The following is a 26,819-nucleotide window of genomic DNA, read 5'->3' as shown; positions in this document are numbered from 1 at the left end:
AATATCTTCAGTTTAAAACCAGGCGGTGGAAAGTCCCAGGTATTTATACCCGAGTGAGGGTTGTTCCCTTGGGCACGAACCTGAAGGTCACTGACCCACTACTGATAATATGAGTCATCACGTGGTCACGTGAATAAAAAGGTGCAGGCCATTCCCATCACTGCGGGTTAAAGGTGAAGCCACTGCGAAACCTTACCCCACCCTGGATTCACAGTCTCTGTCCGCTGTGAAAGACCGTCATTGAACAAAAGTGGAAGCTTACAACAGCAGCTATCAGCCACTTGCAGTGAAGTCTTCAGATCCCTTCCCAGGAGCTTCAACACTAACACCTTTGTCCAGGTGAACTCAATAGGTCACATGATAGTGTGAGGCAAGGTCTCACAGGGGTTTCACTCTGAACCCTGGTGAAGAAAATGACCCACGCTATTTTTTCACACCTTGGCTATTGATCGGTTAGTCAATGACCCTCAGGACAGTATCCGAGGGATAACTCCCATCAGCTTTTAAACAACTTTTTGTTCATTGCCCTTTTCAAGCTCCCTAAGATGATTGAAAACCTACACAGAGAACAAACTGCAAGATCTGAAAATTAGTATTATACATGTAGCTGTAGAGGTTGGACACCAATGTTCAATTTCAGATTTAATCTTCCACTTTATCACAGTCATTAAGCTGAAAAGGTCATTCCACACCTCCCAGTTTGATGTGACAAATGAGTGCAGATTACCTGCATATATGGCATTTAAGGAGACTTATGTGAGAAATTCATGTTTAACTGGTTTCTGTTTTATTTTTTATAAATGTTTTGACATGAGCCATGTAATAACCTGCTTTCTGGGTGTTGTTTTTTACTTGTTGCTGGATGTTGTGTGGACATGTATGCAAATAAGAATCCAGAGAACTCAAATGCTGTGAATAGCATTTCTGTGCACAAACTTTCCTTCAGTTTTTATCTGTTTTGACTTCAGAAATTTGATTTCAGGAGCTTTTCCCCAGTAAACGTGTTGCTTTCTGCTCGTCAAACCAGCACGATCTCAACACAAAAACATCAGATGTTTAACAACTCAAGCCAACGGCCTCTTGCGGTTTAATAAATGCAAGTAAATTCACTACTGTTGATGCTACAATCAGTCCATTTGATAATTCCAAAGACGTTTGTTGCACATGAGAAAAGACTCCCATCGGCGCTTTGTTCCACAACAGCATGTAGTGAACACTGTGAAAGAGTCTTGTTTTGTGAATAAACAAAATAAAGTAGTTTAGATGCTTTAACCTAACAAAACAGCAAGTGAACACGAAGACAGAAAAATATAAAAACAGCGAACAAAGGGTAAAAACAGCGTTCCCACATACTAAGCTTCTTTGTTTGGCAAAATGATCACAAACTTCTGGAAAAGGAGACTATATATCGTTGTATCTCCAAACAATTTATCATTATAATTTGAGCAGTGATACTGATCCAATCACCCTGATTATACTCCACTGGGTGGTCCAAAGTGCTGGTAAATTTGCACCAGTATGCTTTGACATGTCAACTCCAACTGTAGAGTGAAATATTCCAGTCAGGAGAAGGTAAGAATTTGATTGAAGCCATGTCAAAGCTCTCACACTGTAGTTAAAAGCACCCGCACATTTGATTTGCAGTGCCCAATTACATTATTATTATATCATCATATAGTCTACAAATTTTAAAAGATTTTTATTTGTATGGTACCAAATTCTGTGCATGTGAGACTGTGACAGTTGAAGACGACGTACAATAAGAGCTGAAATAATTGGTCCATTTACATAAAATGATTGCTTACTTATACATAATAAGTTATATCATAAGATTATAAATAATATTTATAATTTATCAGATTTTTGCTGAAAATGATTTGACTTTGACACGTAATATTTAAATTTTGATGCCTCACTCTTGGCACAAGGCGGCTGTGTAATTTTTTAACACTTCCACAAGATTTTTTCCTGCATTCAGCACTTTCATGCTTGACGCTTTGACCACATTTTGTCGATTCAGCTTTTATTTATGTGATATTTTGAATGCAGCTCTTGCTGCAGAGTGCTTTTACACTGAAATATTAATCCTTCTACTAATGTAAAAGAAGGCCAACAACAAAAACTAGCAATGTTTTTTTCTTTGAAGAAAATCCAGTAAAGAAAAACAGCTTCATCACTTATAAAGAACTTTGTTTGTTGCTTTGGCAAAACTGTGTTGATATATGTAGACTCAGGCATTACATGACATGACCACGGTCACATGACGGGTGGATTGCATTATGGCGGTTTAACCAGAGACACTCACTTTTATTTTTCGGCGTTTGTGGGAAGCTAAATTAAAGGTCAGGTTGTGTTTGTGTAGGAAACTTTTAGCGATCACTTGTTTTAATTAAAACACAGCTTCTTCCTGTTCCTGCTCTTGTTGTTGTTGTCGAGCTGAAGTTGCAGTGACGCGACTGAGTTATTAATTAGTGTAACAATGTTCTGGTTCAGAGGAGGAACCCTGTCTAGCATTGTTCCTGTAGCGACTCACTAATTGCACCTTCAGGGAGCGTAACTGCACCCCGACCTTCTGTGCTATCCTCTGGCTTAGTGACGCTGGCGTCACACGTCCCTTGCTGGCTGTGGATGGGACTCCCAATGTACATCAGCAACGTGTGGATGTTGTCGGCTGAAGTAGGTGTTGTGGGTGACGTCATCGCTCATTATTATGTTTCAGAAGTGAGAGTAAACAGGTTAATTTTAGAAAATGTTCAAAGGAACATTTCTGCAGTTTTAGATGACTTTTTTGTAAAGAATCACTGGGATTGGATAAAATTAAGTACAGTCATGTAAATTAAAATAAAAAAGAAACATCTTAGACCTGTGCAAAAAATGCATATTCAATGTACATTTTCATGACGGTTATGTCAGCACTGACATAGAAAGAAAGCTGAATCAATCTGCCCACTTTGTCAAAAAAGTCCAAATTCTACTCATTCAACTTTAGTCAAACTACAGCTAACAAACCACATTTATTAGCCCTAAGCTACTCATTTGATTCCAAACTATTTGTAGATAATGCCACAATGATCTCTCTGTTATCACTCATTATTATATGCAGCTCTGAGCTGAATGAATGTTGTTTTGTTGTTTTATCGCAAATTCTGACCGGTTCCAGCTTTTGACTGAAAAATATATTCTCCGTTTTTGCAAGCTCAGATAGATGAACAAGATTTTCAAGAATTACACAGGGATTAAAAAGTTGCATCTGCAGTGATTATTATTATTCCTGTGGTGTCTTATCGCTTTGTACAAAACCAGAACATTCGAGTCGACTATTACCTCCAGCCTCACACTGTTCAGTGATTACAGCCCCTTAATAATTCAGCCAATAGCAACTAAAATCCCCGGCTCCTATACATTAGCTGCTTTAAGCAAGTAGCAAGATTTCCTGATTCAGATTCCCTACAGTCATGATTTTGATGTAAAGTGGCAAACTGCGTGCTGACGCCAATCAATCACAGTGTAGGGCATGTGCAATTTATGTGAGTACGTGAGCAACCGAGACAAAGAAAGTAATCCTCAGTGAGGTTTATGTGTGTGCGCGCTGCACAGAGACACGCATGCCTTGCATTAAGTGGTTGCACGAGTCCCTTGTGACTTCTCTGTAAGCTGGAATATTCCCCTGCTGTCAAGTCGCTTCGCTTCCACTTCACCTCGTGACCTTCCTCTCCCTCTTCCACCTCCTTATTACCCTCCTTCTCACCTACACTCATCATCTTTCACCCTCACCTCTGCTCTTTGTTTCCTCAGCCTGTTCCTGACTCTGTCTTCCTGAGTTGTTTGAATCCTTGCGTGTTTATGTGGATCAGCAGCACATGCAGCACCATGCTAATGGGGATGCCCTGCAGCAGCCTCTTAGCGGCTCATAAATAAAACACAAACGCACCTTTCCGCCCAGAAATATTTTTGAGTCAATGAACTTTTAATCTTGATGAACAAAAAATGACACAGGATTGCAGTTGGAAATGGGAAATAGTTCCACGGATGTAAAAACCCGGCACTGATTAAAAGTTATTTCAAGGTTTAAATAAGGTTATTGCTGTTTGGCTCAATGTCGTGATGGAGCACACTTTGAAAAGTAAACCAAAGAAAACACTGTAAAAGTACAAAAAGGGCAAATCAGCAATCCATTTTTCATATTGCTCATGTATTTCTTGGTTCTAAATTATTTGTTTGAGTCTTTTACTTGCAGACAGATTTGCAAACTTGCAATCGGAGTTCCTTTAAAAGACAGAAATCTTTGGGATAAATGGTATGTCTGCTGAGTTTTACTGAGAAAAGTTTTTGCTTCCACCTAAACCTTCATGGAGATAAACATCAAACACACAATAGCTCAACGTGGCCGCAAAGTCAAGCTCAGCCACAGTCCCAGCCAATCAGCTGATTTCAGTGACAGCCCACATCGGCTGATACCTTCTACACTCATAGTAGGTTCTTTCAGCCAGTCTACAGTTGCAGCACATCTGCAAGCCACTTTGAAACCCACCTCCCCTCTAGCTCCATCATTTATGCAGTTCTGACTTTCAGCATTATGTAATATTACTGATTCTTGCTTTATTGAGACGGGGTCTTGCTGATGTGCTTTGGCTTTTCATCTCTGGTGGGGATTTCCCAGAATGGACCTACACCAAATGTAAAAATGAATGCAGATAGAACTCACAATTTTCTATTTATTTTTTGACTACAGTGGTTCTGATTGAAATTACTTTTTCAGTTTGCACTTTGCTGAAAATTGACTAAAAACTAACATGGATGTTCTCTTCATTCAGTGCTTATTAAAATGCATGCACAAGTCCCCTGTTAATGATAAAAATAAGCAAATGAGTTTAGGATTAAAAAAACTGAGAGATTTCTGTTTAGCAACTGGCTGGACTGTTTTCTTTTTTTATTGGCACCATATGAGCAGCCTCTCAGCTCTGCTCAATGAGCCTCACATGAATCATTGCAAGTCCTTGTCTTTCCCCGCTCATCGCTTCTTGTGATTCACATTAGCCAGCATGCAAAGGGAGAACAAACAACAACAACAACAATGCCAAGATTGCCAATGACGCATGAATTCTCCATACTGACAAACACACGTTATCTAGCCAAGCTGCAGACGATAGAGATGGAGGGGAAAGGAGAGAAAAGGGGGAAGGGTGGAGTGTAATTATCTGTGAAAGGCAGATGCTTCCATCTGCATTTGGGGAGAGTACCAGTGTCTTATAAGTTCTGGTGTGAGTGTGTTTGTGTGTGTCTTGTGTCATCTGCATGTGTGCAGAGCCTTAGCCTTTTGTGCAGACACCCAGCATGTGACTGCTAGTGATCCAGGCCCCTGGAAATATCTTTTTACAGAGCGATGGTATTTGGGGGTGGGGGAGGGATTATCCTGTACAGAGAGTCAGAGGGTGGCAGGGAGGGAGGAGATGGGTGGTAGGGGGGAAGGATGAGACTGAGGTACAGTTGTTGTGTGTGTGAGGCAGCAGGAAGATTGTCTCTGGTAGGGGGTGGCATGGTGAAACGCTTTGGATTGCCAAGCCTGTCATATCACCAAGGCTGTGAAAGTCTGATAAAACTCTCTCTGTCCTCCTTCCTTTTCTTTCTTCTTTCATTTGCCCCCCTCCCCATCCATCTCTTTTTCAGACTCTACTCACCATCCTTTCCTTTTTTCACCTTGGGTTTCACCTTCATTTACCCCAAACTTCCCACACATTTTCTTAGTTTTCTGTCTCTTTATATACCTTCTTTAATCCAGGTCCTGCTCAGCCAATCACGCTTGCTGATTACAGCGAACATACGCCGAGCTGATTGCCTTTCAGAACAACAAAGGAAATGCAACAAGGCTGTTCCTATTCCCCATCCCTTTCCCATTACCCGCCTGGAGAGGAGATGGCCAACACTCAGAGGGGGGTCTGTAATCAAAATAGATGGAGCTGAGACTGCAATCGGTCATACTTCCAGATCACGCCGACCGCCAGTTTTCCTCGAAGCCTCAGACAATAAACAGTAAGACTGAATGCTTCAAGTCCATCTTTTTGCTTTTCCCAAAAATCCTTTTAACCCCATAGAAGCTGATCTGCTGCCAGATCTTTCAAAGTTTATGCATAAGATGAAAGAAACATCAGATGTGAACAAAAAAGTGAAAAGTCCTCTTCCGTATCTATTGAAGTTCAGGAGTTTCACCTCTTCCAGGCATTCTGTTTTTCTGCGTGAGTAGTTTGAGGCACCTTGCACCAGGTACTCAGCCAGAGGAAAAAATGCTGAACTCGGAAGATTTGATCTATTTCTGAGAGAACATGGGAAGATGAAGCAGAGGGTGAAAAAGAAGTGTCTGAGAGGTTCTTGACAGGATCCTTTTTCTCCCTTGTTATCTCTTCCTCGTGAGTCTGTTTCTGCTGTAAAACTTCATATGAGAGTTATTTAAAATATCCCGAGATGATATAATCTCCAAATTCATCACATATGATCAGAACTATTTTGCTTTACATTTGCATGCAGCAGATATCCTTTAGCATGACTTTTGAACAAGGTTACTGTTGTGTTTGTTTTTTTAGCTCAAACTATAATCTAAACCCCAAGAAGCAGACAGTTGCCTAAACTTAACTAAAGAAGTTAATGCGTGCATTGTACAGAACAATTGTTTTGCTCAACCAGTGCATATCAGCTTAAAACTAAATAAAATAAAGTACAATAAAGCTCCACAGTCAAATGAGTGTGGAAACACTAAAGCAGGAGTTTACTATTTCTGAATCTCTTAGAAGCTGACAGCTTTTGGAAAATGCCAATATTTGAAAAGACTATTTACGCTGACAAAGCATAACGTTTCTGTTTTCTAGAATGAGATACTTTTTAACAAAGTTTGTTTCACTTCCTAAACTATTTCAAATACCTTTTACAAATGATATATGTGTTTTGTGGGCAGCATGGTGGTTTGGTGATTAGCACTATTGACTTGCCTAAAGTAAGTCCTGAGTTCGACTCCACCACCTGGTTGGAGCCTTTCTGTGTGGTGTCTGCATTTTCTCCCCATGCCTGCATGGGTTCCGGCTTCTTCCCACAATGTGAGTGAATGGCGACCTGTCTAGGGTGTACTTTGTCTCTCACCCTAAAGGTGATAGGGATAGCCCCTGTGCTACCCTGACAAGCAGAATAGGAGCTACATGTGCTTTACAGTATGAGAGTGCCCAGGAGATTTAGTAAGAAGTTCATGCCTTGGTTTGCACTCACTTAAGAGCTATTATATTTCTTATTTTCTATCCCCTGCATATATACTGTTACTGTGGTAGATGCTCATTTAAACGTGGCCCAAAATAATGAGCAGCTTATGTACAAGTAATCCCTGTGAGCCAAAAGATCAGGATTTATACTGCTCTAAATTATGTCAGTGAGAGTGAAAATCCTTAACATGCCCATACACAGAACTAGCTGTGAGAGCAGAAGCCCCTCCCACCTTGTGTTGTTTGCAAAAGGCAGCCAATCAGAGAAAAGTTCTGCCTGACAGTGGGTGATGAGAGAAGCTGCATGAATATCCAGTTTAAGATAAACAATGGTTATTTATGAATCATGCAAAGTAGTTGGAAATAGGGGAAAACTTAAAAAGGAATTATGCACAGAATTAAGTTTACTACATGCCACCAAACTGGTGCTTAACAAATGGGTATAATAATGGGAACCAGTGCTTTCTGTAGGAAATAAATTTCATCGAATATAAGTGTTTACTTCAATTACACAACAGAAACGACACAATTATGAACACAATGTGTCAAAAAGTGTCAAATGTGGTCTAATAGTAGCCTGGGCAGCAAACAAACATAAATTCGATTTTATTTATTAATACAGTGTGACTTCACAACCCAGATGTTTTCAGAACACACAATAAAGTGTGTCATGCAGGCTGACCTTCGCTGATGTCTGTCCATCTTTTACTCATCAACCCCCAGCTGCTTTTCAAATTAGACTAAAAAAAGGGGCCTGGCAGCCGGCAGTCACTTACCTTTCACCCGCTTATCATCTTATTCATTCACACATGCACTACACCCATGTAAGCCCCCTCCTCTACCAACCCCACCCCCTCCTCCTTTATCCTCTCTCCTCCTCACATCCTTAGCCATGCACGCGCCAAAATCTGGGTCAGCCATATCAAACACTAAAGTGTGCGTCTCTGATGTGTGTTTACTGTGTGTGTGGATGTGTATGCGTGGCGTATGAATATTGAGTTTTAATATTGAGTCTGGAGGGGAAGAATTTGGGATTCTACTGTTGTTATTTTATCAGGCGCTGCACTGGGGGGGAATGTGATTAGGAAATGCAGTTTTATCAAAGGGATCTTTGTGTGTGTGCATGCATAAAAAAAGCAAGATGTTTCTGTAATAATGTGTGTGGTGTGTGTTTTAGAGAGAGAGAGAGAGGCAAACTGAAAAGCAAAGCTTGGAGGGGCTGTGTAAATTTGCTCTAATTAAAAGGTTTTTTGGCCGGAGCGTCTGGGCATTGCCACTGGCATACATTCAACACTCATGTTTGTGTGTCTGTGTGTGTGTGTGTGTTTTGGGCCACTTGGCACAAAGCCTGGTACAAGCCATTTGGATTTAGAGATGAGAGAGAGAAGGAGAGCTGGTGTTTTCCTGACCCAGGTACAGTTGGGGTCTGAAGTTTACACACAGTCATCATGGGCATGAATGTCATGGTAATTTGGGGTATTTAATGATTTCCTTGAATCATTCTTTTAAAATGGTGGAATGATTATAAGATACACATCTTTAACAAGTTTGAATTTATTGTTGAATATTGGATTTTCTCTAATCTGTACCGTCAAAGTCAAAGTACACATCCAGGTTCAAAACATATACATAGACCCTCACTAATACTTTAATATTTGGTTAAATGTCCCTGAACACGTTTCACCTCAATCTGACACGTTTGGTTGACGTCAATAAGCTTCTGGTATAATTCTGTCTGGATATTTGACTGCTCCTCTTGACAGAATTGGCAGAGTTCATTGAAATTGGTTAGTTTCCTGGCACTTATATTGGTTTAAAGCAAAGTCTACAAATTTTTAGTTCGGATGAGGCTTTTGGTTTTGGAAAAGTCATTCCAGAAGTCTAATACAATAAAGCTAGCCTGCTTTATCCATTCCAAAACAATTTTTGATGCATGATTGGGATCTTTTTCCTGTTGGAACACCCAATCCTGTCTAAGTTCCAACCATCTAGCTGCTGATTTGAGGTGACATTGAGGGATTTGGAGGTAGCTCTTCATTATTCCAGTTGCTTGTGCAATGTACTGCTACCAATTACTCCAAAACAACACAAAACCATGATGCTGCCACCACCATGCTTAACAGCTATTACACTGTTGAAAGATTCACCTTTACTCCTTCAAACATGTAAAACTTCATGCTGGTGTTCCAGCAGTTTTAAGTTGCTTTTCTGGAAAATCCCAATAAATTTACTCTCAACTTGGTAAAAGTTTGGATCTTCATCCAGATCTTGGAAAAGTGGTGGCATAATCGAAAAACTTGTATTCAGTACAGTTGTTTGAGCTGATGATCTTGGAATTTGGACTTGTTTTGAAATGACTCAGAGAGATCTTCCTAACTCGTATAAATGTACAATTCTCCTTCTTAGATCTACACTGAGTTCCTTGGACTTTCCCTTTGTTCTCAATAGTGGTCAGTCAAATGAGTGATGCCAAAAAAACAAAACGCTTTTTATGATAGGGAAGAGATGATGACTAAAAAAATGTTAGTAAGCCTTGTAAAGTTAAAATACATCACTTAAAAGATTTAAGTGAATAGACCATGTGCAGAAAATCCAAAATTAAAAAGTATGCATCCAATTACTGTTTATTTTTTAAAGTATTCAAATTTCTGCTGTATATGCTGATTTATGCTGTATAATCATTCCACCAAAGAAATCATTAAAAGCCCCAAATTACGATGACATTCATGCGCGATGCATGCCAACTTCTGACCACAGCTGTACATGATAAGAGACATGTTACCCTTCCTGTTTAACTCTCTTGCACACAGGTCTTCTAAAGTGGACTTACTGCTTGTCTTTTGTCATATTATGCTGGCAGTATCATGCACACTCAATGTGACTCTAAAGGGGTACGTGATGGAAATTTTATGAGAAAAGAGTCCTGGCGGATCTGCAACAAGAATGTTTTTGTTGCAAATGTTAAAAATTGAAAAAAAAAAAAAAAACCCTTCAGATAGGAAGGATGGCAGAAAGTCCTGCATCAAAACCTTTGACTGTTATGTCTCAGCAAAAATGCCTAACAGATTGCCTCATAATGTAATTTAAGTTGAAATGAAATTAAGGTATTCGTAACAAACATAAACACAGAAAATTAACAAATGAAAAACAGCAGAGCCACAGCAGATATTTCACTTATGGCTATTTGAGGTAAATTGGATTAAAATGGTGGTTGAGCTCGCTGACCACACACATCCTCCTTAATTCACACCCCTGTCCCCACCCTGCTGCCAGGATCCTTGTTTACACACTGATACGTCCACATTATCAGACATAACATATGTGGGCTTTCTCACAGGCAGCTTGGTCTGACAGTAAGAGGAGTCTGACCTGTCAGAGTGGATTTAACCAACTGTCACTGAAGGAAAGCGGGACAGTCGCGGGGTGCAGGATGTGTAAAATAGCAGGGTGATGGGAGGATTATGGGTGTGTCCCCCCTTCACAAGGTCAGAAGCTCCAGGGCAACAAATAAATCAAATAGTTTTCTGGGTGAATTCAGTGTCATTTGCTGTACATGTGAGTGTTAAACTTGTGTACATAAGGGCGTCTGGAACAAGGGCAAGCTGACAGATGGGGCGAGCAAGTTGTGTCTGGTCAATATCATCATGGTCCAATGAGCCCAAATATTAACTGGGTCCTGAACTGTGGTTTTTCTGGGTTACAAACTGTACAGAAAAAAAAAAACCAGATGGTGTTTTTGTAAATGAAGAGGATTTAATGGATGGAGGTAGGGGAGAGGAAAGTGAGTGACTGATAAAAAGGGATACCATAGGAGAAAAAAAATGCTTTTTCAGCATCGTCAGGTGTGTTTGGGCTCCTGCTGGCAATTTACCACAGCAATGATTGTTAAGTCTGATGTCACCTGGGCAGTAGACCCCAGGGATGCCAGTTTGTTAAAGCGCAGAGGTGAGGGAGGAGGGGAAGATAAAATGAGAGGCTGTGGAGGTGCGGAGGGGAATCAGGGGATGGAGACAGGGTGGTGGTGGGTACAGATGATGCCACAGTTGGTGTGGTGTTGCAGCCAAACGGTGCCCTACGGCGACAGTAATAAACCATCCCGGCTGTTGGTGGCTTTGTTGTCCAAAATGGACGATTAGTCTGATTTGTGTCTAAAGTGTTAAACCCTAAAGACAACACGGAGAGAAGGATACCCAGTTTAGCAGCACAAATCACAAAGTCCCTTACTTCATAAAAGAATCTCCGCTTTTCTTTTAGTTTGAATTCAACAGACAGTAATTCACCTGTGAGACAAACAGAAATGAGTAAGATGTGTCAGAGCAGCGAGGGTGCTCAGCTTGTCGCCTCCAAGCAGCAACCTCTGGGGCTGAAAAATGAAGCCAGTGTGGGAGTGCCAAAAAATGCACTTGATGCAGACCGCTCGAGGCTTCAAAAGTAATTCAGGCCCTCATATTAAAATGCCCAACTTCAGAGAGTAAACAAAAAGGTACGGACACGACTTTGGGATCTGTAGTTAATTTTCTCTCTTTGTACAGGTGGTCGGGTTTTTTAAAATGCTTCACTTGACTAAACATTTCAAGGCTGAAAGCTTGCGTGATAGGTAGATGCCAACACAGATGTGACTAACCACTAGCTGCCTGCTAAGCTTTACCTCAGCTAATCTGAGACACATGAATATCTCTCTCTGTGCTTGTTCTGTTGGTGCCCTTTGAAGCAATTTAATACAAAAATTTGGCAAATAATGTCTTTTTTTTTTTTTACTGTTAACACTACAACCTTTGGTAAGTGGAATTCTCGTATTTAATTTCTATGCTACTTAGCGCTAACTAGCATGTATCTTCACCTATACAATCAATGCCATCTGCTAACCAGACTGCAGCTAAAAGCATAGTACTCACCCAGCTCCTCTATATGGTTGCTTCAGTATGCAAGTCCACAAATCTTGTATATACAGTCTGTGTTTAAAATATAATGACCAGACAAGTGAAGAGTCTGCAGTAACTCAGTTCAAGCTGCAGTTTATGTGGAACTTGTCAATTAATAATGAGCTTCCTGGTAGGTACTTGCACCTGCATTAATCAATATTTTACTCTGTTTAATGTGCTAGTATTGTTGACAGGGTTCTCTAGTCTCTTTCGGCAGTTCCTCTTTGTTATCTCTATCGAGTATCAAGACTTTCAGGTAGCTGTATTTCAGTAATGTTGAAAAACAAGCAGCCAGAGTTATTGTTCCCAGCCTATCCAGTGTGAAGCTGCAGATAGAGAAATTGAATGCGTGAACACAATAGAGCTCTGGAGTGATGCACTTTTTATCCTGTTAGATTTAGAAACAACACAAATGTGGCACAAATGCTGGTTGCGCACAATGTGATGATGCAGTGTTCTTGTTCAGCCATTTGATCATATTCCCATCTCTTTTTTAATAATTGGCATGTTTCCTGTTCCTCTGTGAGTTTTGTTTCTGTACATTTGTGCTTGGCAAAACAGACGTATTTACAAATGACACCATTAAAGTGAGCTAATGAGTCAACAAACCAGAGAAGAAAAGTTTCTGGCTCTGGATAAAACTGTAGAATTGTCTCTTTCTTGTGGAAGAATCCAAATCAGTCTGTAAAACAATTTGGCAATTTAAGCAGTAAAAAAAAAGAGTATCTGCAAGCAGAACAAGAAATACATAATGGACATGAAGTCCTGCAGAGGCTTCAAATTGGGCTGAAAATCTGGCTGAGGCATAGAAATAGGTGCAAATGCATGCACATGTATTTGCACGCACAAACACGCAAACACATTGTGATGTATCCAGACAAATTGCACTCTAATCACTGCATCTGCTGTGTTGCTATTTTCACACAAATCCAATGGTGATGCATCCTTTCTTTTTGCCTGCCTTTCTTTCTCTCTTTGAGCACAGCATCCCACTGCCTCTCCAGACTGGCTCGTTCACCCATTTGGCGCACACACACAAAGACACACATTAAAAAATATAAGCACACATGGATGCACAGGCTCATTTCCCCAGATACACAGAAACCCATCAGTGCATTTTGTAACTCCTCTTCTTACATCCACACACACATACATATCCACACACACACAGTATCATATTTATACATACATGCACATACACAAAATCAGAGGCAGACATGAGGTGCCTAGCAGGGGGTGGTTTTGATTGACCAAGCACTTTATGACTCTTAAATGGCTTTATTGCCTTCCTACTTAGCCCACACACACCCTCCTCCTTCCTCTCTGTCACAGCACAACAGCACAGATACACACACATGCACGCACCATCCTCAGGGGGTCTCTGCGACTGGAAATTAATGAGAGCCATCACTAACTGCGCGCACACACGTGTGGTGCCACCCAGATTGCAAACTCCCTCCTACTGTCTGGAATCTATCAAGGTCACTCCACAAAACTAAAGCATGGTTCCTCCCTCTGGATTCTTTATCTCTGCCCCCTATGACCTTGCTTTGTTACTTTTTCTTTAAATTTTGGGAGAGAGCCAGGATTCAATCCTAATGACTTTGTTACTATACATAGCAGGTCGATGCATGGGAGATTGGGTTGATTGATTATAACTGGCAGGACACCAGGAGGCGTGGGGGGGACGCTGGAGTCCTGTCAGCACAATGGAATGAGAACTTCCCTGTTGGGATATTTTGAAGGCTCCTGCTGATCATGTTGTTATCGTTTGACCTCTGTCATGAGTAGCATGATGAATATTAGAAATATTTTGTTTCAGTGATAATTCCCCATCTTTTTGTCATTTCCAGGGTCAAATATGGCTATTTTTTAAAGCCAAAGTATGCACGACACGTTGTGTTGTGTCTGTGCTTGATCCACAAGGTTTAAGCAACAGTAAGAGACTGCAGGATTACTTGTGGTTCCTAACATATAAGTAGAATGGGAGGCAGAGCCTTCAGTTTTCAGGCCCCTCTTCTGTGGAACCAGCTTCCAGTTTGGATTCCAGAGACTGACACTGTCCCTACTTTTAAGATTAAGCTTAAAACCTTCTTCTTGCTAAAAAATGTAGTTAGGGCTGGATCAGGTGACTCCGAATCCTCCCTTAGTTACACTGCAGTAGGTGTAGGCTGCTGAGGGATTCCCATGACGCACCTTTTCCACTCACTATGTGTTGATACACTTCTCTTCCACAGCATGTCTTTTGTCCTGTCTTCCTCACCTTAACTGGTCATGGCAGATGACCCTGGTTCTGCTGGACCCTGGTCTACCTCAAAATATAAAGCACCTTGAGGCGACTGTAATAGTGATTTGGTGCTGTTTAAATAAAATTGAATTGAATTGTTTTTAAACCTGGTCTGTGTAGTGCGTTCTAGTAGTTCAGTCTTTACTGCTATTTAAGTGAGACATCAGCAGCTCCCAGATTACAGAGAGCGAGGTGCAGCAACAGCTTGAAAAGAAAGAAACCTTTGAAACTGGAGAAACACTCTTTACTGTAAAACATCTGATTTACTGTACAGACATCAATCCAGCCTCCTAATATGGACTTTGAAGCTCTTTAAAAGAGGACAGATGGCTCGTGCAAGGTGTCAAGACACTTGCTCCAAAAGACACAAAGTGTTTGACACTTTGGGGTGAGAGCACATCCGATTCGTATACCACGCAACTGTTCATATTGGCTCAAACACGCAGAGTTAAACACTGCATCATGTCATAAGTAGACAACACTTTACACTTGATTGCTGTAACTATTTGCTGGAAAACTTTCTGAGATTTTCTAGTACACTAATCGCATCAGTATTCCTCTCAGGGAAAGTGAAGAAAGATGTTCCTGTTATGGTGAGTGGGAAGATCATCTTTCAGCCTGAAAACTTTGGCTCGAGCCCAGTGTGTTGACAGACATCTCATCCTGCTGATGTGCCCTTCAGCTACTCACTGAAAACTTGCCAGCCAGAATGACTGCTCTGTAGCTGACCTCCCAGTTCTGTGAGCAGAAGGCCAAGTGAAAGGAAAAAATCCCTCCAGTGATCAATGCAGTATTAATTAACAGAGCTGAAATACAGTGTGTGGGCCAGAGTATGAGAATATGTAGCCCTGGAATCTGTTCGAAACTTTGGCTGTTTAATTAATAAACACAGCCTTGTTTACAGTTTAATTCAGCACAGTAGCTGTTCCTGAATATATCACACAGTCATCGTCAGGAAATAGAGCTGGTGACCAGTCGTGGTATAAGAGCTAAACTACTACAGTAACTTTACCAAGGTCTTTTTTTGCCACAAAATTTCAGTTCTTTCATTTCGATTTTTTGCAACTCTAAAACATTTCTTACTGATAGGAACGTCGAGTCCATAAGTCATAACAAAGAGGAGTTTTCATTTCAGCCATTAGCTTTGAGGTAAGATCATGTATCACGTCAATGTCTGCAGGACGGTAAACTCTGCGTGGCCCTTTTATTACTCATGTTGCCGGGATGCGACTCTGTTTGCAGACATAGTTTTGTGACCTGTTTTGTTTCCAGGGACAAAATGCAAGCACCCGTAATATAATCATTAAAGTTTAAAGGGACAGTTCACCCTAAAATCTAATATGGATGATTTTTAAAAAAAATCCTCTAGTACCAATATAACATTTCTCAGTTTTGAACGTATCAGCTGTAGACATGTCACTCACCTGATGGTTCTTAATATATATTTGGAAACTCAGCCGCAATGTCTCTTTTCAGAAATCAGGACTCACTGACTTAAAATGAATCTAAAAACTTGGTGTAAGCAGTTTCATACAGGAACTATTTTCCTTCCGCTGAACAACATCCCGGCACTGTGAAGTAAGAAGCATGCACTGACCCATGTAAACATGCACATGCTAGTGACTGTGACAGGATATGAACAATATTTTTAGAAACATTTCCAACAAGGACCTGATGACACAGCCAAAGAGAATATGAATATATTTCTGGCAGAGTGACCTCTACATTTCAAAATATTTAAGAGAACAAATATTTCTATGGGCGATATCTCAAAAACTGTGCAAATCTGACGAAAACAATCTAGTTCGGGCCTGGGCTGCTGTGGAGGGCTGCACCAATAAGCTGAACTGGACTGTGCTCACTATTAATGCTATCTTTTTATAAGCTTATTGGTGCGACCCTCCACAACAGTCCCAGTTTCTCATGGTGCGACTCTCAACAGCAGTCCCATCTCATGTGGCCCTTTGGGAAAATTATTTGCCCATCCCTGGTCTAGTTGGATAAATATCACTGCAGGCCAGATAAAAAAAACAACAACTTGACTTTCGAGACTAGACTTTCAGGTAAACTTTCCCTTTAAGGTGAAGGAACGTATTAACCTTATTTTAGGGTGCGCTAATGCTAGAGTAGTATTAAATATATGAGCTTAAGTAGCACTACAGATATCTCTGTTGGTTCACTCAGAAGTCAATTGCTTTTAGTTGTTGTCAAGTTTCTCTTAGATGAACATGATTAAATAAATTGCACTTCATTCATAAACCCTTCGGCTAGATTCTATATTAGGGATTGAGGTGGGAACTTTACTTTACTCTTATACTTCAGCATAGCAATGCATGTCAATAATATATTAATTCAGGAGGAAAGAGTGTTCCAGATGGCACAGGGGGAAACAGAAAAGAGTGTATCTGTGTCCATCTGCCTGCCACCAGGAGTTCTTGTCACCTCAGAGGCGCTCAGAGGTGTAACAACCACTTTTTGTGTGTATTTTCCTGCTCAGCTAGAGTCGCTGTGAACCTTCACCCTGACAGAGCGGCCGGCTGCCAGGCTGATGACCTCCTACCCCAAGGTTTTGCAAATACAGTTAACACTGACCTGGCCTCCCTCCAGCTGCAGCTCTTTAACCCTCTCAAGGCAGGCGTTGCAGATTTGCAACAGTTAAAAGCTAACAACCTGATTACCCCACATACATATTTTATGAGTTTTTTTTAATCAGAAGTACCACTGCAGGTATTCCTTTGTGCATTAGCAACAAAAACTTAATTTGAGCCTGAGAGGGTTAAAAACCACTCACCACATCCCGAAATAAGACAGCCAATAAAGACATTAAAGGAACACAGTGGTTTGTATGCTTTTAGCTAATTAACAACATGTTTCTAGCTAACCGCTTCAGTTTAGAAGGTGCATTAAGCAAATTATCCTGCATATAATATTCGATTATATAAATAAAATACAGAATAACTGTAGCAGTTTCAATAATCAATGGTTATAATGCAATAAAACTTAAAGGGCTCATTCTTGTTGTTGCTGTGTGACCAATGCAATAAAAAATGTAACACCAGTCAAGATGAAAGAGACATATTAGCCTCCATGCTTCCAGCTGTCTTTATAATCTAAAATATCAAAATGGACTACAGAGAAATCATATTCTCAAGGCCGTATTGCTTTATTATGATGACTGAAGGACAGTTATTCAAATAATGTTCAACATTTAGCTTTTTTTAAACTGCTGAACTACCTCTTTCCATCCTATTAAAGCAATTGTTAGATTAGCCTTTTTGTATTTTAGATTCAAGAATTCTAACTTTTTAAAACATCAGTAGTGACTAAATCCAAAATATGCTTTTCATGTCAGTGTTTCATCATGCTTATTTAACTTGGAGGGCTGATTTCACAATATTGTATGTATACTTTCTGTTGAAATCATAAACTTCTCTGATTCAGCAACAAATAAAATTTTGGCTTCTCTTTCCTTCAAGGTCGTCTCCTTGGGCACCTCTGGACTGTTTCCAGTGCTGCTGCTCTATTTATCTCCCTGGAGGTCCTGTTTTGAACACTTGCTGTAATGCATTTGTGATGTGCACTGGATCTCCTTCAGCGTGTCCAAACGGCAACCTTTCTTTTCTTTCTTTCTTTTTGGTGAACAGTGTGCAGGGTGCTTAGCTAGACTGCATACATCACAGTTCAGGTGGTTTTACCAAATGTTCTTCCTCAGCACCTCGGGACATAACAGTAAGAACTTGGCATTGACGGTTTTGCCCTGCAGGATGAATTTCATGATGCATAACCCACTGAATGTCCAAAAAAAAAAACCCAAAAAAGAGATGAATACCCACAATAAGCATGCGACTCATACTCTGCCTTCAGGCATACGGCGTCTTCTATTGAAGACTTGTTTGTAAAATGTGATTATGAATATGTATTTCGGGTCATTTTGACATAGAAGTTGTTGTTCGATATCCATACTGGTTTGATTTATGATAAAATCAAAAAGCACACATGCAAGTGGCCAGAAGGAGATTTAAAAGTAGCAGTTTCTCTGTAGGATGTCCAGATGTGCACAAAGATGGCTTGAAATTGAAATTTTAAACCTGGTTATGTTTTTCTTTTCTTTTTTAGTGGGTAGAGTTCTGAAATTTATGACAAACCTCCTATTACCAAGAAAAAGCTTTTCAAAGTCCATCTGTTCATGATTATTCTAGTTCATTATTCTCTTCACTAACTACATGATGTAAAATTCATTGCAGTGGATTACCTAGTTACAGAAAATGGGTTATTTGTTATATGTTATTGTGGATAATTGCCTACAACTAATGAAGCTTGACCTTGATAATATGGGTTTATTTATGTCAACAACAAAAAAAAGATTATCCAATCCACCCCCAATAAACCATAGATCACCAATTTGATATGAACACACTCATGCTGAGCTCATATGACTGTGTTCCCTGCAGTCATATCTGAGATTTGTCAAGTCATATCTCGTCTCCGGAATAGAATTAGTATGTAAGAGAGGAGGAAATTCACTTGAAGAGATAAAACTCTGAGAAGAGGCGATCATGAAAATGTCACTTAAAAGTTTTGATTATGAGTGTGTAAGTTTGTAAATGTGTCTGAGGGAGTGTGTGAGCTATAAATGGGCTCATTGGCTTCCCTATTACTCCTAAGGATTGTTCAGTGGAGTGCACTGATTGTCTGATGTCACCTTTTTGTGTCGACCTGCACAAATGTTGCCACGAAACTTGTACACGCACACACACACAGATGTATCACCTTTTTGTTCAAGCACTCAAAATCACATAATTTTGCAAATTGTTTTTCCATATAGGCACATTACTCATGCTGACAGTACATAACTCCATTTTTATATTGTGGGGAGAGACTCACTGTGACAAAATAATTAAATATCACGGCTTGGTTAGGATAAGGTTAGGTTTTGGATAAAGAGAAGGCTTGCCTGGTATCAGTTACGATTAGCTTCATGTTAAGTCTCTAGAAAATTAATGAAAGCCAAAGCAATGTCCTCTGAAGTGACAGAAGCATTACTGCATGTGTGTAGCCTGGTTTAGGGTGCTTCAGAGGACGTTTGCACTCTGCTCATAAATAAAAGCCATGTATTATTCAGGGCTGCTCCTCCAGTTAATGCCCCTTAATGTGCCCAAACAGCCATAATGTACTCTGCTAGCAAAGGTGGCAGAGACCCCCTCACTCTCACAAACACACCAGCATGAGCAATCTACCCTTTAATATCACACAACGTCTTTGTCAGTGTTACTCTCGGCCTCTTATCTCACTCTCAAAAAATCCTAATTTTCTAAAAGATCCATTTTACTTTTCAAACAAATTGCTCCTGCTCACACATTCTCGCCATGTTTCCATCAAACTTTGCTTGATTCATCCCTAATTCTCACCCCTCCTCCCCTCCTAGCTACCCCTCGCTGTTTCTTTCTGTCTGTCTCTTTGTTTTATAAAAGCACAAATACAGAATACAGTTATGAAAACTCTACCTCTCTTCACAGTTGGGAGGTGCCAGCTTTCCGCCAAATTTTGTCTAAGCAAACTGAGAAGCTCCAGCAGTGAAGCTTCCTAAGTACATAATCTTAATCAGATTTTAGAGGAAATTACACCAGTGTAATTTCCTCCAAACTGTTCCCTGTTTACACAGAGGTAAACAGAAAACAGTGTGAAGTAAAATTAAAAAAGCCTAAAAATCCATAAAATCAGTTTAAGGTGCAGAATTTATCGCTGCTGCTTTGCTCGTCCGCATTTTTATGGACAGTGTTTTATGTTCTAATCACTCTGTAATTGATTTGCCTCTTTACCATCTGTGCTTTTAATTGTTTCGGCAGTTTGTGATCCCGTTTTGTTTTGGTCTCTCTGAAGCACTGTGTGTAAAATCACTTGGGCTTTAAATTTGTCATTTGTTATTATTACTTTTTAAATTTTCTGTCCCTTTTCGGGGGAGCTGTCTTGAATTCTGTGTCTTTCATGTTGATATTGCACTGTTTCCTGAGCAGTTCTGAACAGAATCAGTGGTTTTGTTTGGTCAAAGTGTTGCATGACGTTCACATTGAGCAGCAGAAAGTTAACGTGGTAGTCCTTGACGTTGTTTTTTTATTCATTAATTGCTGTCGTTTGTCATGTACGTTAAAGCTTCTCTAAGCCATGCAGCTGTATTGACAAACCCACAGAGAACCTATAGCCTCCTTCAGGTCTGATGAGCTTTGTAGCAACTTTACTTCACTGCCTTTGCTTTCTGGCCCAAAACTTTGCTGTTTTGATTCATTCTTGCTGTTCTCAAAACAGTGTTATCATTCACAGCAGGCAGCTGTTTTAAACAGTGTCAGCGGTAGTGTCGTGGATGAGAGAAGGAGGACCCAAACGCTGGACTCACAGGCAGGTAGGTGAAGGTGGATGTTTATTGCCGAAGGAGCGAGCAAACAGTACAGAGGGAGGAAATGGCTGGCTGGCTGAATGAATGAATGAATGAATGAATGAATGAATGACCAAAAGACTGACTGAACATACAGACGACATCAGACTTACATCAATGACCCGACACTGAATGGGTAGAACAGAGGGCTTAAATACACAGGCTGGTGATAATGATGATAATGAGGGACCGGTGAGTACACAGCTGAACATAATAAACTAATGATAATGGGAAGAGGACTGAACATAATACACACAGACCAAGGCTAACACAATAAAACAGGAAGTGGAACAGGCAGTAGATAAACAGTGAGTGTGAACTGAAAACACTGGGTCACCGACCCAGGAACCCTGACAAACAGAAACACTCCAAGCACCAAACAGTAGGCAAAATTGGTTTCAAGCAACTAGTTTGAGAAAAAAATGGAAGACTTCAAATAAATGACAGTGCTACTTTGTAACTGTTTAGGAGCGAGGCTGTGATTCCCTCAGGTCAGGATCAGTGGTTTGTTTTAAATATTAAATATTAAAGCAGTTTCTATTTGTTTTAGATGGCTTAGCGAGCTATGTCAAGCTTAAAGTCTGAGTTTTTTCTGTGTCATGAAAGTAGCACTCGTGTTACCGAGCTAAATGATCATGCTAACTTATGCTAAACATATAACCTGAATGGGAGCAGGTTATGTTTGAGGTTTTGTTTTAAAATCGGCTGACAGCGCCATGTTTTCACTGATTCTTTCATTTACAGCATGTTTGAAGTTCATTATACATTCTCTGCTGGGAAATACTTTTGTTGGTAAGCCATACCTTAAATATCGCTATAGCTGAATTTAATGTGCTGCTAAGTTTCTTTTAGTCTGCTGGAAATGCTGCTACTATAACACAGAACACACATTAAGAATACTTTACCAGTCATTATAATTATTTCACTTTGAACTGCCAACAAACTGATGCGATGCTGGGATATGTGCACTTTTTGATGTTTGGATGTTATATATATTATTTTGGATAAACTGTAAACTAAGCTAGTGTATTAGGCTTCATGGTTTTTCTATTTTTAAAAATCTTCTTCAGCACCATGTTGTACCATGACTGTGAAGGCACAATGCTTATATATTTAGCCAGTTTTATTTAGCCTGTTTTGGAAAAAGAGAAGCTGCTCATTTTGTGTGTGAAATAAAGCCCTTCCTACAAAAACATTATATGGCTCTCCTTCAGTAAAAGTACAACAGTGGCTTCTTCTCTGGGCCCTGCAACAGCTAGTGCACTTGTTTGTTTACACAGGAGGTAATCCGCTTGTTGCACATTGCTTTATTGCTCATAGCTGGTGCTACCGGATATACCAAGCGCTGGTCGCCTAGGTAACCTTCTAATGTATTTGCCACACAGTGATATGTTACTCAAAGGTATCCTTAGTGGTTATTTTGCCAGGCTTGAAGTTGCTGACTAAAGAGGACAGAAGTTAGAAGAACAACACATCTAAACTCATAGAACAACAGTATAGACACTTAATAGTTATAGATTTATAGATTATGAAGCAGCTTTTTATTTTGGTGGTGGGTCAACAGGTGGAAAAGATATTGAGATGTCTGCAGTGTGTGCATCAATGCAGGAGATTTGTTTTGAGAATATAAAATGATGCTGTTAAGTTGATCTATAGTTTGTTTTGTTTTTTACGTCTACATCAGCAGCAGCAGAAGTTTGGGTTCTGTTTAACATCTTAGTGATAAGTGTGTTCCATATTTATCCTTACGCTACTTGTGTATTTGTACTTTGGAATCATTTGTCACAGATTTCTAGGTTTCTGTTAGTCTGACCTTTAATGTTGGCTAAAGTTCACTCGGTGCTCAGACAATCCAGTGCATAAAATCACTCTGACTATGAACAGATGAAGTCCAGAAGTCTTTGTTTACAGTGTTCAACACTGTTACCAAATGTTACCAGAGCAGCCTTTGCTAATGTGAATGTTTCTGCGAATATTGTTATTGTTACCGAGTCGTTTAATGCGATTTCTTTGATTACAAGACGGGACACATTTTGGTGTAACATTAACCTCTCACATGTCACCGATTGCTCAGTTTGTTTTGTGACGTGCAAAACACACCCCCTGACTAAGCACACACACACACACACACACACACACACATTGAGACACACACACGGACACACTAGACAATGGGTTCATTCATTCATTTTCCCACTTTGTTCCTTCTTTTTTTCTCTTTTTTTGTCTTATCTTCTTATAAACACAGTGAAGCTCAACAAACCAACACACACACACTAACTCAATCTTTTCACAGACTCTGTGACCTGGATTCACTCCAGTTTGTCTTTTTACAGACTGTTTGACTGTTCAGATGTACCAGAGCAGGAACTATCTTTCCTGGTACCACTTAAACAAATTATTTGGGAGTGGCATGCTCCTGAACAAAAATGACTCCCTTGTTTTAGGCAGTCATGTGTTCACAGTATGCTACAGACATGCAAATAAAATGTGTTAATTGAGCACAGAAAAACACCACTAAGTGGAGGACAAAGGATATTGCACATGTCAATAAAGGTGGCTATTACTAATCAAGTGTTTCATTTTATACGCCATAAATAAAAAGGTTTTCACATTACATTAAGCACGGTACTACAGGAGTTAGCTGTGGCTAAAACTGTCTTATATTTGGCTACAGTTTGGTTGGAGAGCACCACAGATTAAAAGCTCATATGCAGTCATTTTTTTTTCTTCAGCCTTTGTCTTTGATGTGAAATAACAATAGTATAAGGAGAAGAAGCTGTTAACTACATACAAGCCAGGAGGTGGCTTAAGGGCTGACAAATGAAGCTATCGCGGCCTTTACCAAATCCTTCACTTCCTTAAATGCTCAGCTACTGTGAAAGCTAATTAAACCTGCATTCTTTCAGGTGGCCAGCAGGGGGCACCTACTGTAACTACAAAAAGAAATCTGAGTACAAAAAAGTGTATGAGAAAACAACCCTTCAGCTCACTCCACTATTTAAACATAATATACAATTTGTAAAAGATAGTAACCAATAATGGTAAACCAGGGTATAATTGGGGGTGGGCCTATCTTGTGGTTGATAAATAATTGTCGCTGTTAGCTTTCAGGGATTTGAGTGAGCATCACCCAGCATTTTGTCAGTCTGATCCACCAATCCCTCAAAATATTCAAGTTAAAAACATTAAGATGCAGACAGTCATCAATATAAGACTTCAAGATGAGATTTTTACATTTATCATTTGCTAATGATAGTGCTGAAAATTGCCAGTTTACAGGTGGTGCAAAAGTGATTTTGGCCTCATTTATTTGACTCATCAACTTAAATTCGATTAAAGCTGAAATATTCCTTTCCCTTTCGTTATTACAGGCATGGCTACTCCTGACTGACAGACACCAACACATGCCACTATTTCTTAGGCATCCGTTTGGGTAACTCAATGGACATCATGGTCATGTTTGTGATGTTGGTGGCTTTCTGGAGCATTTTAAAGGAATTATCTGATAAATAATTTGGTCTGAACTTTGATTATTTGTACTAACAGCCTGCCCTAGAAGTATATATTCTGGTACTGGTGAGTGAAATTCAAAAATATATCATTTCAAATATACCACATTTTGCACAAATTAGGGAACAACTCTGTAACCATGCTTGCTGCTGTTAGCTGATAAACATTTAAATATGGTCTTAAAAAAGACATAGTAAAATTAGAGGCTTCAAAACTGGACTGCACAAACTTTTAACTTCTTTAACTTAAAGATATGACACTGTGTCCTGGCACTGCAGAACTTATGATACTTGAGCCTAGTTTCCGTGTTAATCTGTAACCTTAGTAAGCGCAAGTTATAAAGAGACGTTCTTCTCTGAGACACACGACTGCTGTCAAACTCTATGGAAAGGATCTTTGAGATACTGTTTTATTAGATTTTTACTTCCTCTGAAGTTTGTTCTTACTCTAAATTAGTACAGAAAACATGTTTCAAACACACAAAATTATACCCTTGAGATCATTTATGCAGCTGTTTTTCTATAAATGCACAACATAAAAGTTCACTGCAGTTTAATTCTGCAGTTTTACCGCCCTTTCCCGCAGGTAAAGAACAAATAAAAAAGTCTTTCATAAAAAGATCATAAACTTAAAAACGAGACATGAGGTCACGTGAGCCTGCTGGTACAGAGTCAGGTGCACAGTGTGTATTTTTATTCACACTATGTGCATGTTACACTCAACATTTTCTGTGCTGTGTATGTGAGTCGGTTTTTCAGTTTCAATATGAAAACTAGTTCTACGTAAAAAGGGAAAGATTAAAAAAAAGTGGTCTTACCTGAGTGAAGTTTTATCTAAATTTGTTCCTGTTTTTCTCTCAGGATATTTTCTCTTCTTCTTTTACTTCTTGTCTTCCTTTCTCTGGTGTTGTTTTCTTCTTTCCTTCCTTTCCTTTTTCCTTCAGCTCCGCGGCCGTCACTGAGAAGGTGTGCGTGGAGGCGTCTGAGCTTGTGTGTGCGTGCCGCGGCAAAGTGTGTCGGTGTGTGTGTTTCTGGAGGCTGGTAAGAGAGCGACTCTGCTTTGTGCTGCCGATCTCGGTGAGTGTGTTGCTGCAACTGACTGAGTGACTGCGAGAGTGAGAGAGAGAGGGAGGGAGTGTGTGTCTGTGAGTGTGTGAGAGAGAGAGAGATAGAGGGAGAGAGGGAGATTAGTTCATACACAAGCACATCTCCGCCTTTAGGGAAACACCCCTCTCCTTCTCTTTCTTGCTTCTCTTTTCTTCTTTTCTTTATTGCTTTCACATCAGGTCTGCTCTTTCATCTGATTACGCTGAAGGGCTCATGATGGAGCAAAACATTTCCAGTCCTCCTCTTCCATCTCCCTCCTTTCAGCACCCATTCGACCGGAGCAGATCCTCCTGCTTGATTCTGGATTTTTAACCTTCTCTTTTGTTGTCCTCCCTCCTCATATCCCCCCCCCCCCCCCCTTTCAGTTTGCCGTTGCAAGTCCCCCGAATCATAAATAAGTTACAGAGCAGACACGAAACAGCACAAAAGCAACAAAACAACTCAAATATCTCTGACTGGCTTCTCTTTGTGAGCTTCTGTATTTTGTTTGACTTCATATCAGTGAAAATATTTAATGGTTTAGCATTTGCCATCTATTTTCTGCCTTTGAATATGCAAAGACATTTAATTGAATAGCGAAGCAGTAGGTGGAAAGAGAAAGGAAGCTTTTCGCTTTTCAAATCATTTCAGGGACATGCTGCTTATTAGTTGCTGTGGAGAGCGACTAACAGAGCAAATCTAAAGTTTTTTGGTTCATGTTGTGATGTTGAGTCAGAGAATCAGCCGTTAAACAATAACACAGTTGCAAACAGTTAAATATTAATACAAAAAATAATTCCTTTTAAACCTTATTTCCATAAAACAAGTGCAAAAATCCATTATTGTATTAAAATATGTCTGGCTGCTATCAAAAGGAAATAACTTGTTTTTGTATCCTTTTGTTTGGAGAAGATAATGTTCAGCTTTGTTCCTTTAAAAAATAACTCAGTTACAGAGAAAATGGACTTCATGAAAAGTAGATTTTCTTTAAACATGTTGTAAAAATCAATACCTGAACGAACATGTTGCAATAACACAGAGAAAATGTCTGAATGAACACTGACAGGTAATTGAAAGGGACAGGCATCACTTTAACCTTGAGAAGACCCCCACTCAGTTTTGCCTAAGCCCATCACAGCGATTACAGAATTTAGTTCTAGCCTCCTAATCTGCAGATCCACATTAAACTGCTCCTCAGGAGGTTGAACAGAGGGGGGTGTTTTTGTAGCTGAGTATTAATACAAAGCTCTATCGCCTGAGTTTTCCGAGTCGGCTCATTTCAACACTTTTATTTTGGTTAGAATTAAACAATGATCACAAGGTGAAGATGTGGATTTTTCT

The 26,819-nt window shown here is 39.8% G+C and overlaps 1 protein-coding gene across 1 annotated transcript in view; it reads right to left on the bottom strand.

The window, feature by feature from the left end:
- Window positions 1-25,490, bottom strand: part of hs3st1l2 (heparan sulfate (glucosamine) 3-O-sulfotransferase 1-like 2) — a 30,390-nt gene extending 4,900 nt beyond the window's left edge. Inside the window, exon 1 of the mRNA XM_085476257.1 lies at window positions 25,211-25,490. The gene's annotated coding sequence lies outside the window, so the exon portion shown is untranslated. The remainder of the gene's footprint in view (window positions 1-25,210) is intronic.
- Window positions 25,491-26,819: the final 1,329 nt, after the last annotated feature.

The sequence above is a fragment of the Copadichromis virginalis genome, linkage group LG12, assembly GCF_057382275.1.
Source record: "Copadichromis virginalis isolate Kocher_CV1m ecotype Utaka linkage group LG12, C_Virginalis_male_GT1.1, whole genome shotgun sequence".
In the NCBI taxonomy this organism is placed as follows: Eukaryota; Metazoa; Chordata; class Actinopteri; order Cichliformes; family Cichlidae; genus Copadichromis; species Copadichromis virginalis.
Note: the sequence above shows the minus strand (reverse complement) of the source record. Positions and strands in the feature narration are given on the sequence as shown.